This window comes from Nicotiana tabacum, chromosome 6 (genome assembly GCF_000715075.1).
Source record: "Nicotiana tabacum cultivar K326 chromosome 6, ASM71507v2, whole genome shotgun sequence".
In the NCBI taxonomy this organism is placed as follows: Eukaryota; Viridiplantae; Streptophyta; class Magnoliopsida; order Solanales; family Solanaceae; genus Nicotiana; species Nicotiana tabacum.
Window position 1 is genome coordinate 149,945,955 of NC_134085.1, and position 10,239 is coordinate 149,956,193.

Consider the following 10,239-nt stretch of genomic DNA (forward strand, 5'->3'; position numbering starts at 1 on the left):
GAACTTCTGGTTTTCTATATATGTAAGTACTGAAGAGGCCAATGTGAGATTCAGAAATTTCATTTTTGACTTGCTTGATAATCCCTTGTTGAATATAGTAATCAAAAGGGGTGATGAATTATAATGTTCTGAGGCATATTCATTAGGTGTATTAGCCTTAGCCATGGCTAGTAATAGTTCTGATTCTTAAAATTGATATAGTTTGCATGTTTCTTTTTATCCTGAAACTCCTAGTCTTGTCTTAAAAAAGGAGAGGGCATGTTCTTGTATTTCCCTCATTATAAAAGCAATTTTTGGCGTAAGCTTAAAATGATTGTGTATAGTTTGCATAACTTTAATTTTGGGTATTGAATGATAAAATAAGTTGCATACGAGCTATTGCTGATCACAGATTGTATGCTCATTTTGAATATGCTTTAAATTCGTTCAATGATTGCAGTATTGGTGCAAATTTTAAGGCCTTTTCATAGAATGGTTCTTGTTTTAAGTATTGATGCTGAAATATCGAACTGGGCTACCTGTGTTGGCCCAGTTGTGTTGAATTTTCTCATCAGCAATTGTTTCCTTAATATGGGCTTCGTATTAAGCCAACTGAGTCGTTGTGCACGCCAAGGGAAGTGGCGACGGGTAATTAAGGCCCATCATTGGCCTGGGCCTATTTAACAATCAAATTCTGGTGTCGTTTATCACCTAGCGGACCATTCATTAATTTGAGATTAGCCATTAGCCTAAAAATAAATTAGAAATTTCCTTTAGCCTTTCATAAATTAATTAGGTCTCTAATTAGTCAAGGTGTGTCATGCCAAATAAAATCTCAAAATGCATGGCCCTCGTTTAATTAATATTTTAATCCTTAGAAATCGAGGCATGCCATTTAGTTGAATTTTTCATGGCCCTCGCAAAGTTAAAAGTGTGTAGTTGCTTTAGGCACATTATTTTAAAAAATTACTTTCCTAAACTCAGGTGTGCATTTCATGTGACCTAAATCCAAATCTTAACAACGTTAAATAAAATATGTCGCGGTCCACGGGTGCATTTCATGTGGTGTGGTTCAAAGACGTGTTTTAGATAACGTTGAATCTTCCTAAAATTAATTAAAAGCGGTTAATAATTTAAAATTATACCATAGGCTAAAACATGTATTAAAATCAGATAATAGGCCAATTATGATAGTATAAGCGACCGTGCTAGAACCACGGAACCCGGGGGTGCCTAGCACCTTCCTTCGGGTTAACAGAATTCCTTATTCAGAATTTCTGGTTCGCAGACTTCAAAAGGAAAGTCGATTTTTCCTCGATTTGGGATTTAAAATAAATCGGTGACTTGGGACACCAATTAAAATATTCCAAGTGGCGATTCTAAAAAAATAATAAATAATCCCATTTCGAATAATGTCACTTAAAGTGGAAAAACTCTCTTATACTACCTTTTGGTGTGTAAAAAAGGAGGTATGACAGCTATGGCGACTCTGCTAGGGACCAAAACCCAGAACTCTGGTTCAGGGTTTAAGAATTCGAGCTTAGAATAGCTGTTGTAGTTGGCTTTATTTATTATCTGATTTTTGTGCATGTTTGAGCCTAATATGCTAAATGTCGCTTTTACCGCTTTGATTTTTTGTGGACTGTTATAAACTGCTACGAAACCCCTCTTCTCTCTGAGTCTTCTAAATCATTTGGGGAGTGTGCACTTCGTGTGACTTCTCTTCTGTCTAGAGTCTTATCCAATTTTAGAACGAGGTTCGGACAAGTTGCAAAGCCGGTAAAGCTTCTGTATTCCCGGTACGCTGACCCCCCTCCCCCCCTCGGCTCGAGTTGTCCGCTCGGGTAAGCCGGGTCTAGAACAATAAACCCAGGTTTTAAACCTAGTATAACAAAATCTCATGTCGGATATCTAGTAGGAACGTTTGTTTGCATCACGTGCATTTGACTTTGGAGACTCAACACAGGGGTTGGGTCTGTCTAGGACAGGTGTACCAAAAATGAAAAGACCATCCTGATGCATCTTGCTTGCTACTTGTGCATTTATTTGCTTCGGATTTGCATGTTGACCGGCTTATGAATAATATGAGAAAGTTGGGAAAAGAAAATAGCAATGTGAGGGCTAAGAGAGATAATTACCTGTTATTGAAAAAAAAACAATGTCTAAAAGGTACTAAAACTCCGCCAAATTTTTGAAAAAAAAGAAAAGAAAAGAAAATCTTGTTTTCAAAAATAGTTGGTTTTATTTTTCGACAAATCTGCCCGAACTACGCCAGTTTAATTCTCACCAGATGTGGGATACGTAGGCAACCCTCATCGGGTCCAACTTCCCTTTTGCAAATATAGCCTAAAAAGAACAAAAATTTTATTTTTATTGTAAATAAGTAAGGTGATGCCATTTTTGTCTAAAATAGTCGAATGTCCCCAAAAGGGCGCTGGAAGGCTATTTTTGCAAGAACAACCGCATTTGGTCTCTTTTTCAAAATTTTAATCAGTTGTCAAGTATAACCTTAAAATCTTCTTCCCCGAAGTGTTGAAAGGCCGTATTTGCAAAGCCGGATTTTTATTTTTGAAAAAAATAGTGTTAACCTTTTCTTGAGTCGGAATAAGTTATTAAATCACCATAATAAATGTGCAGAATGAGCACAAACGAAAATGAACCCTTCGCAGCTCTTGAGGAAGTCCCCTTACAGCTTCATATGTGGTGGAATGATTTGGAAAAAGGCAGTAGAGGAACTGTGATTAAAGTATTGGGTGGTCTTGTCGGACTGTTGAACATCAAACCAAGATTGGACATAATTGAAGCGTTGATACCTTTTTGGGATCCGTCTCGAAATGTGTTCTGCTTTTCTGATTTTGAGCTCACACCCACACTAGAAGAAATTGTGGGTTACGCCGGCCTTAATGGAAATCTTAGAAGTCGGTATCCGGTGTCACCAAGACCAGTATCCCCCCACAAGTCTCTGGATATGTTGAGTATTAGCCGGGATATCCAGGATAAGAATTTATCTGAAGGGTCATGCACTTTCCAGTTCTTGTACCAACGTTATGGCAACCCCCAAGGCTTTGAAGCACCGAATACTGGTTTGACCCATGCTGGAAATAAAGATAAATGGGAGGCAAGGCGGGGCTTGGTCTTTATAGTAGCATTCTTGGGTGTTATAATCTGTCCGTGAAAAGACCGCAACATAGAACTGGGCCTAGTGTGAATGGCTGACATCACAATGAAGAAAGCTAAGGGCACTCTGGTTCCCCTAATTCTGTCTAAAATTTACCGAGCTTTGACCATCTGTCGAAAAGGTGGAAAGTTCTTCCAAGGTTGCAACTTATTACTACAGTTGTGGATATAGGAACTCTCTACCACCGTGTCGGGTATATGAATTATGGCATGACCAGTTTGAACTGCATCGAAGTATTTGAAAGCTGAGTGGTGGACGTTGAATTTCCCGAGGGTACCGAGGCTTGGTTTGCACGTTTGAGCTCTTTGACTTCTGATAAAATTGAGTGGGCGTTCGGATGGCTCCCTGCCACCGAGGTTGTGTACATGTCAGCTGAAGTATGTTATCTTCTCCTGATGGGTATCCGGAGCATCCAACCATATGCTCCTCACAGAGTTTTGCACCAGTTGGACAGGTTTCAGATTATTCCTCATGATGAGGATTTGAGTCAACAAGTTATTGAATTGGGCCTGAAGGCTGTGTTCCCGGAAGGAAGAGTCCATCAAATATGGAATGAGTGCAGATTTCTTGAACCTAAGACTATGGTGCGGGATCTAGCTAGAAGTGAGGTAGACCTCAAGTACATTATTTGGTTTGGTAAAAGGTTTCAGATTCCTGAGAGACCTGCTAAGAGAGCTCATGTTCAACAATTCACTAACGACTCGCAAGAGCAGTGGGGCTGGTTGGCAAAAGAAGAAAGCTATAGGGCTAAAATAAGTCAATTAGAGGGACAAATCAGGGACCTCAAGTTTGGCAACAGTATCCAGGCCGCCGCAGATGAAGGGGAAAAGAAAAAGCTAACTCAGGAAAACGAAACCCTCAAAGCTCAAATCCAGAAAAAGAGGATAGCTGCTAGAAACCCGGAAAGAAGTCGAGCGGACTAAAGGCTTATAAGCAATCTGAGAAAGAAAGCACTTGAGTGTCAAGATGACCTAGAAAAGTCTAAATCCAGTTTAGCAAAAGTCCGGGACCAATTGGCAAAGAATGCAGAAGGGAGGGCATAGTTTCTGCAACAAATGAAAAGAAAATATGAAGGGATCACCAATCTGAAGAGAAAGTTAACTACCCTTGAGAATGAGGCGGCCAAGTAGGCCAAAGACTTTAAAGCTGACAGGAAACATTGCTACGCTTTGATGGCTCAGATGGAGGAAGAAATGCAATAGTTGCAAAATCAAAACCTTCACGACACTCAGGTGTTAGAAGCCAGAAATCAGCAAGTCGGGCGTCTGCTTCAGGAAAAGGGTAGCATCCGAGAGAGAGTTAGAGCCATTGCCGACTACATTGTCATGAAATGCCAAGCATGTCAAGACATGACTCGAACTACTTTCTTCGCTGCAGTGATGACATTTATCCGCCAGATAATGAGTGATTTGGAGCGTCTTCAAGGGGATCTCGCATATAGGCCCGTGGCGAGATCGAATGATGTCCCACGGGCCCCAAGAGTTGAAGCCTTAATGTATTACTGATTTTTCATTTATCGAGTCTGTATTTCGATTTTATGTTCAGTCTATTTGTAGTTTTATATTCCAAGAAAATGAGTAGTTTGGGGTCTTTTGTAATAGAAAGTTTAGAAGTTTTTATTAATGAAAATCGAAAATTCCCAAAAATTGTTTCTTTATGTTCCGCATTTATTTTTTTGAACTACGTAATGATCTGATTCATACGGTATCATGATACGTAGGCAATCCTCATCGGCTCCGGTCATGATTTTTGTAAATAACCCTAAATAAGAGAACGATGTGAAAAGAAAGATCCAAAAGAAAAACCCAAAAAGAAAGAAAAGAGGGTCGAAGAAAAATCAAGAGGAAAATAAGAAAAGAGAGCAAGAAAAGAGATGGAAAGAAAAGAGTGGAAAATTGGAAAGTGGAAAGAAGAGAAAAATCAGGGAAAAATAAGTAAAGCCGGGATGAAACATGCAACCGTTGCGAAACACGTAGAAACACATTTGACTGTATATATGCATCACACCCCCAACGTGCGATTACCTATGCGTTATTTGCTTCAAACTGACCGGTTTGTTGTTTACAGTTAAGCTCAGGTTTTATAGTAAGGTGGTTGGTTTTGTGGTAGTCTGGCTTCGCATCCATACTTCACGAGGTCGAAAGGTAGCGTTGAAATGTCTTTGAAAATGACTCTGCCAACAGTTCCTATTGCAGATGAGAGTCCGATATCGGGCATCCCAATTTCAGAGTCGGCAGTTGCCGAGGAAAATAGGTTTCTGCGTCTCCGCATGATGGAGATGTGGGACGCCCGGGCAAACGGAAAAGAACCACCAAGTGCAATCCCTGGATTTCCCGAGCTTTTTCCCAAGGCGAGTGGGACCTCCAATATCCTCATAAACTATCCAAACACCCCACTGGGATATCCTACCATTTCCGCCAACTTTGTGGGAACACCTTCTGAGACTCGCCCCCAGGTGTTAGCTTCAGGTACGACTTCAAATATCTTCACTGCTCCACCTTGCTCGGCTACGGCACAGCCTACACTGCCCAGGCCTAGCTTTGACCCATCATCCTTCACCTTCAAAGCACCATCTTTCCCACTGGAACCTACACAGTTTCCCACCTATACTTACTCTTAACCATCCTGGTATGAGTTCACCGTAGGACAAGATAAAGCCACCAAAACCCCTGAGCAAGAGAAGATTGCAAGAAAGATGAGAAGCATGGAGCAGAGTCTTAAAAACATACAGGGTTTGAGTGACAGAAAAGTGTGTCCTATGCCGACTTGTGCATGTTCCCTCACGTGCATATACTATTGGGATTTAAAACCCCAAAGTTTGAGAAATATGACGGGCATGGAGATCCCATTGCCCACCTCAAAAGATATTGCAACCAGTTGCGGGGAGCGGGCGGAAAAGAGGAGCTCCTCATGGCCTACTTTGGATAGAGTTTGGTGGGAATCGTGTCTGAATGGTATATGGACCAAGATATATCGCATTGACATTGCCCCGAACAAAAACTCATTAACAAATCTAAAGAAGAAGTCCTCTGAAAGCTTCCGGGAGTACGCTGTCAAGTGGTATGAGCAAGCCTCCAGGGTAAAGCCTCCAATGGACTTAATTGAAATGGTCACGTTCTTCTTTCAATCCCAAGAGGCTGATTATTTTCAAAACATGATGTCTGTGATGGGTAAGCCGTTTGCCGAAGCCATCAAAATCGGTGAAATGGTTGAAAATGGGTTGAGAACAGGGCAAATCTTAAGTCAGTCTACTATAAGGGCTACCTCCCAAGCAATCCAAGGCGGGTCTGGAGGTGTGGCCAACCGAAAGAAGAAAGAAGAAGTAGTAATGGCCACTTCAAGTACAAGAAGATCCCGTCCACCCAAACCTCTTTTCTTTGAAAGAACCCTACAACATTACTACCCCCACCAGGATGTGGCTTATGATATGGCTCCTCAACCATACGCAGTGATGAACGCACAACCCTACGTCAGGCCACAACAACAATTTAATCAAAACAGAGCTCCATTTCCCAAAAATCAACCTCCTTACCAAGCTCACTATAATCCCCGGCCTCCACAAAACAAATTCCATGCCCGTGGACTACCCAAGAGGCCAAACTTCACACTCATCGGTGAATCCTATTCCAGCCTGTTCCCCAAACTTGTTCAGATAGGTTTGTTGCAGCCTGTTCCCCAAACTAGGCATAATCTAGCATCGCCCGCTTATAGAGCTGGTACTCGATACGCCTACCATTCAGGGGTAGAAGGGCATGATACGGATGATTTTTGGACCCTGAAGAGGGCTGTGGAGAACCTGATATAACAAAAGAGAATAGTGCTAAAGGACGAAGACGTTCCCAATGTGATCAATAATCCATTACCGGCTCACAACAACGGGCCAATTATTGGGATGATTTGTGAAGACAAAGAGTTTGACCCAGCCCTAAAGGCCATCATTGCCATAGCCGATGTGGAAAAGAAGCCAAAAGTTGTTGCAAAACAAGACAAGGGAGAGAAAACGAGCAAAACCACCCCTCAAAAGAAGGAAAAGAAAGTGGAAGTTGAAATTGGGGCAACGCCTTCCAAGGATGCCGTTATCTAGGTCCCTCGAGGCCGCAAGAAAGAATAGATGTCATTAAGTCCTCCTAGAAGGTTTGAGTTAAACAAGAAAGCTCAAATGTATGTGCCCAAGGGGACCTACGTGATGCAGGGGCCAATAATTCCACCAAGCCTGAGTGAGCCCTTGGTTATTGGCCGCGCACCACAAAGGCCCATGACAGATCTCGCCGCTGTGCCATGGAACTATAATAAATCAGTAGTGACTTACAAAGGCAAAGAGATAACGGCAGAAGTTCAGGAAAATAGCCCGGCCGAAAAGTACTTCAATTCGGAAGAGGTGAATAATTCCACGAAAAAGTGTTTCCCACCTAAGAAGCCGGTGAGTGTTGAAGAAGCAGAGGCGTTCTTTCAAAAAATGAAAATGGCAGATTACAAGATAATTGACCAGCTTTGAAAGTCTCCTGCTCAAGTCTCTCTATTATCTCTGTTGATGAACTCCACTGAACATCAAAAGGTATTGATTAAAACTTTCAATGAAGCATATATTCCCATTGAAACCACTGTAAAACATTTGGAGAGGATGGCAGAGAGGTTTTTTGCAATCAACCAAATCTCCTTCAGCAAGAATGATCTGCCCCCGGAGGGGGCCGTACATAACAAATCCCTTCACCTGGCAGTTGAATGCGAAGGGTATTATGTGAAAAGGGTCATGTTAAATGGTGGTTATGGGGTAGATATTTTCCCACTCTCAACTCTGCAGCGTATGGAAATCGGTACTGAGAGAATCAGACCCAACAATGTCTGTGTGTGTGCCTTTGATGGCATAAAGAGGGATACAATAGGAGAGATTGATCTGATCCTGACTATCGTCCAGGTAAACTTCGAAGTAACCTTCTAAGTTTTGGACATGGATATTGGGAAGGTCGTGGATTCACGCAGCGGGGGTTGTGCCTTCTACTCTCCACCAGATAGTGAAGTTCGAACATGTGGATCAGGAGATTGTGGTTCATGGGGAAGATGAGCAATCGATTTATCGGGACCCATCAGTCCCATGTCTTGAAGTAAGAGAGGCGAGTGAGCTCATAGTCTATCAGGATTTTGAGATCGTGGTCGCAGACCAGTGTGAAGAAGGAAACTCTTGCCCTCAACCCTTCCTTTCAAATGCATCAATCATGGTTGCCAAAGAAATGATCAGGCATGGTTACAAACCTGGGAAGGGGCTCGGAAAATCATTGCAAGGAATAGTTGAACCTATCACCCTGACTGCCAGTGAGAAGTTCTTTGGGGTAGGCTTCCGACCCACGCCAGTTGATGTAAAATGGGCAGACGAAAGAAAGAACGATGGTTGGGTCTTACCTCAGCCGGTTCCGCATCTATATAGGACATTTGTCAAGCCCATATACAATGAGGAAGAGGAAGATGAAGTCTTTACGGCCAAAGAAATTGAAGAAATCTATGGGGCTATGAGGAAGATACTGTATGAAACCCAAATGGTCCAACCAGGGGAAGGCTCAAGCACCGCTGAGGTGTTGTATATGGGACCTAATGCCAAGATGCATAATTGGAAGGCTACGCCATTCCCAATCAGGTGGGAGTCCTGGTAGACCAGTCCTGCCACTTTTTTTGCATCTCAAGTTATTTCAGGGTGTAACTCGGATCTTTTCTTTAGTTTCCTGTCTTTTAATTTCCAATGTAAACCCTGTTATCTTCAAATTCAATGAAATGAAATCAATATTTCATCATTCATTTTTCTTTATTCCTTCTGATTTTTGTTATTTTTTCTCTTTTATTTCTTCTTTCAGTTCTAATAATGCGGCTTTAAATAACATGACATGCTTGTGGACTTCATGCCCAGATTCAAACACGCTGTCTAAATGTGAAATAATGAACCAAGAACCAGAATATGATGAAGAAGAGGCTTTTAGGGAAATAAATCGAGAATTAGAACAATTCGAGAATAAATCTAAGCCGAACTTAAATGATAATGAGCCGGTTAACTTGGATAGTTCTGAAGAAATCAGGGAAACCAAGATAAGCATTCACACAGATGGAAAAACTCGGGATGCATTAATCCAACTCTTGTTTGAGTTCAAAGATGTGTTTGCTTGGTCATATGACGACATGCCAGGGCTAAATATTGATTTGGTGGTTCATAAGTTGTCGAATTACCCCGATTGCCCCCTTGTCCAGCAAAAGCAAAGAAAGTTTAAAACTAATATCAGTAACAAGATCAAAGAAGAGGTCACAAAACAGTTGAAAACGGGGGTGATCCGAGTGGTTCGGTACACCACATGGCTAGCCAATGTAGTTCCAGTGCCAAAGAAAGACGGGAAAACCTGAGTGTGTGTGGATTACAGAGATCTAAACAAAGCAAGTCCCAAAGACAACTTCCCTTTGCCGAACATCCACATCATTGTTGATAACTGTGCCAAACATGAGATACAGTCCTTTGTGGATTGTTACGCAGTATATCACTAGGTGTTGATGGATGAAGAAGACGTAGAAAAGACAGTTTTTACCACACCCTGGGGCACATACTATTATAGAGTCATGCCATTTGGTCTGAAGAATACCAGGGCAACCTACATGAGGGCCATGACTGCCATTTTTCATGATATGATGCATCAAGAAATAGAGGTGTATGTAGATGATGTGATCATCAAGTCCAAGACTCAGGATGACCATGTTCGGGACTTAAGAAAATTTTTTGAGCGGCTACGCAAATATGATTTGAAGCTAAACCCAGCCAAGTGTGCATTTGGAGTCCCATCTGGCAAACTCTTGGGATTCATAGTCAGTCGGAGGGGCATTGAGTTAGATCCAACAAAGATAAAATCTATTCAGGATTTGCCTCCTCCGCGAACCAAGAAGGATATTATGAGTTTGTTGGGTAGATTGAACTACATCAGCTGGTTCATTGCCCAGTTGACCTCCACGTGTGAACCCATATTCAAGTTGTTGAATAAAGATGCGGCGATCAAATGGACAAACAAGTGCCAAGAAGCTTTTGATAAAATCAAAGAATATATGTCGAATCCGCC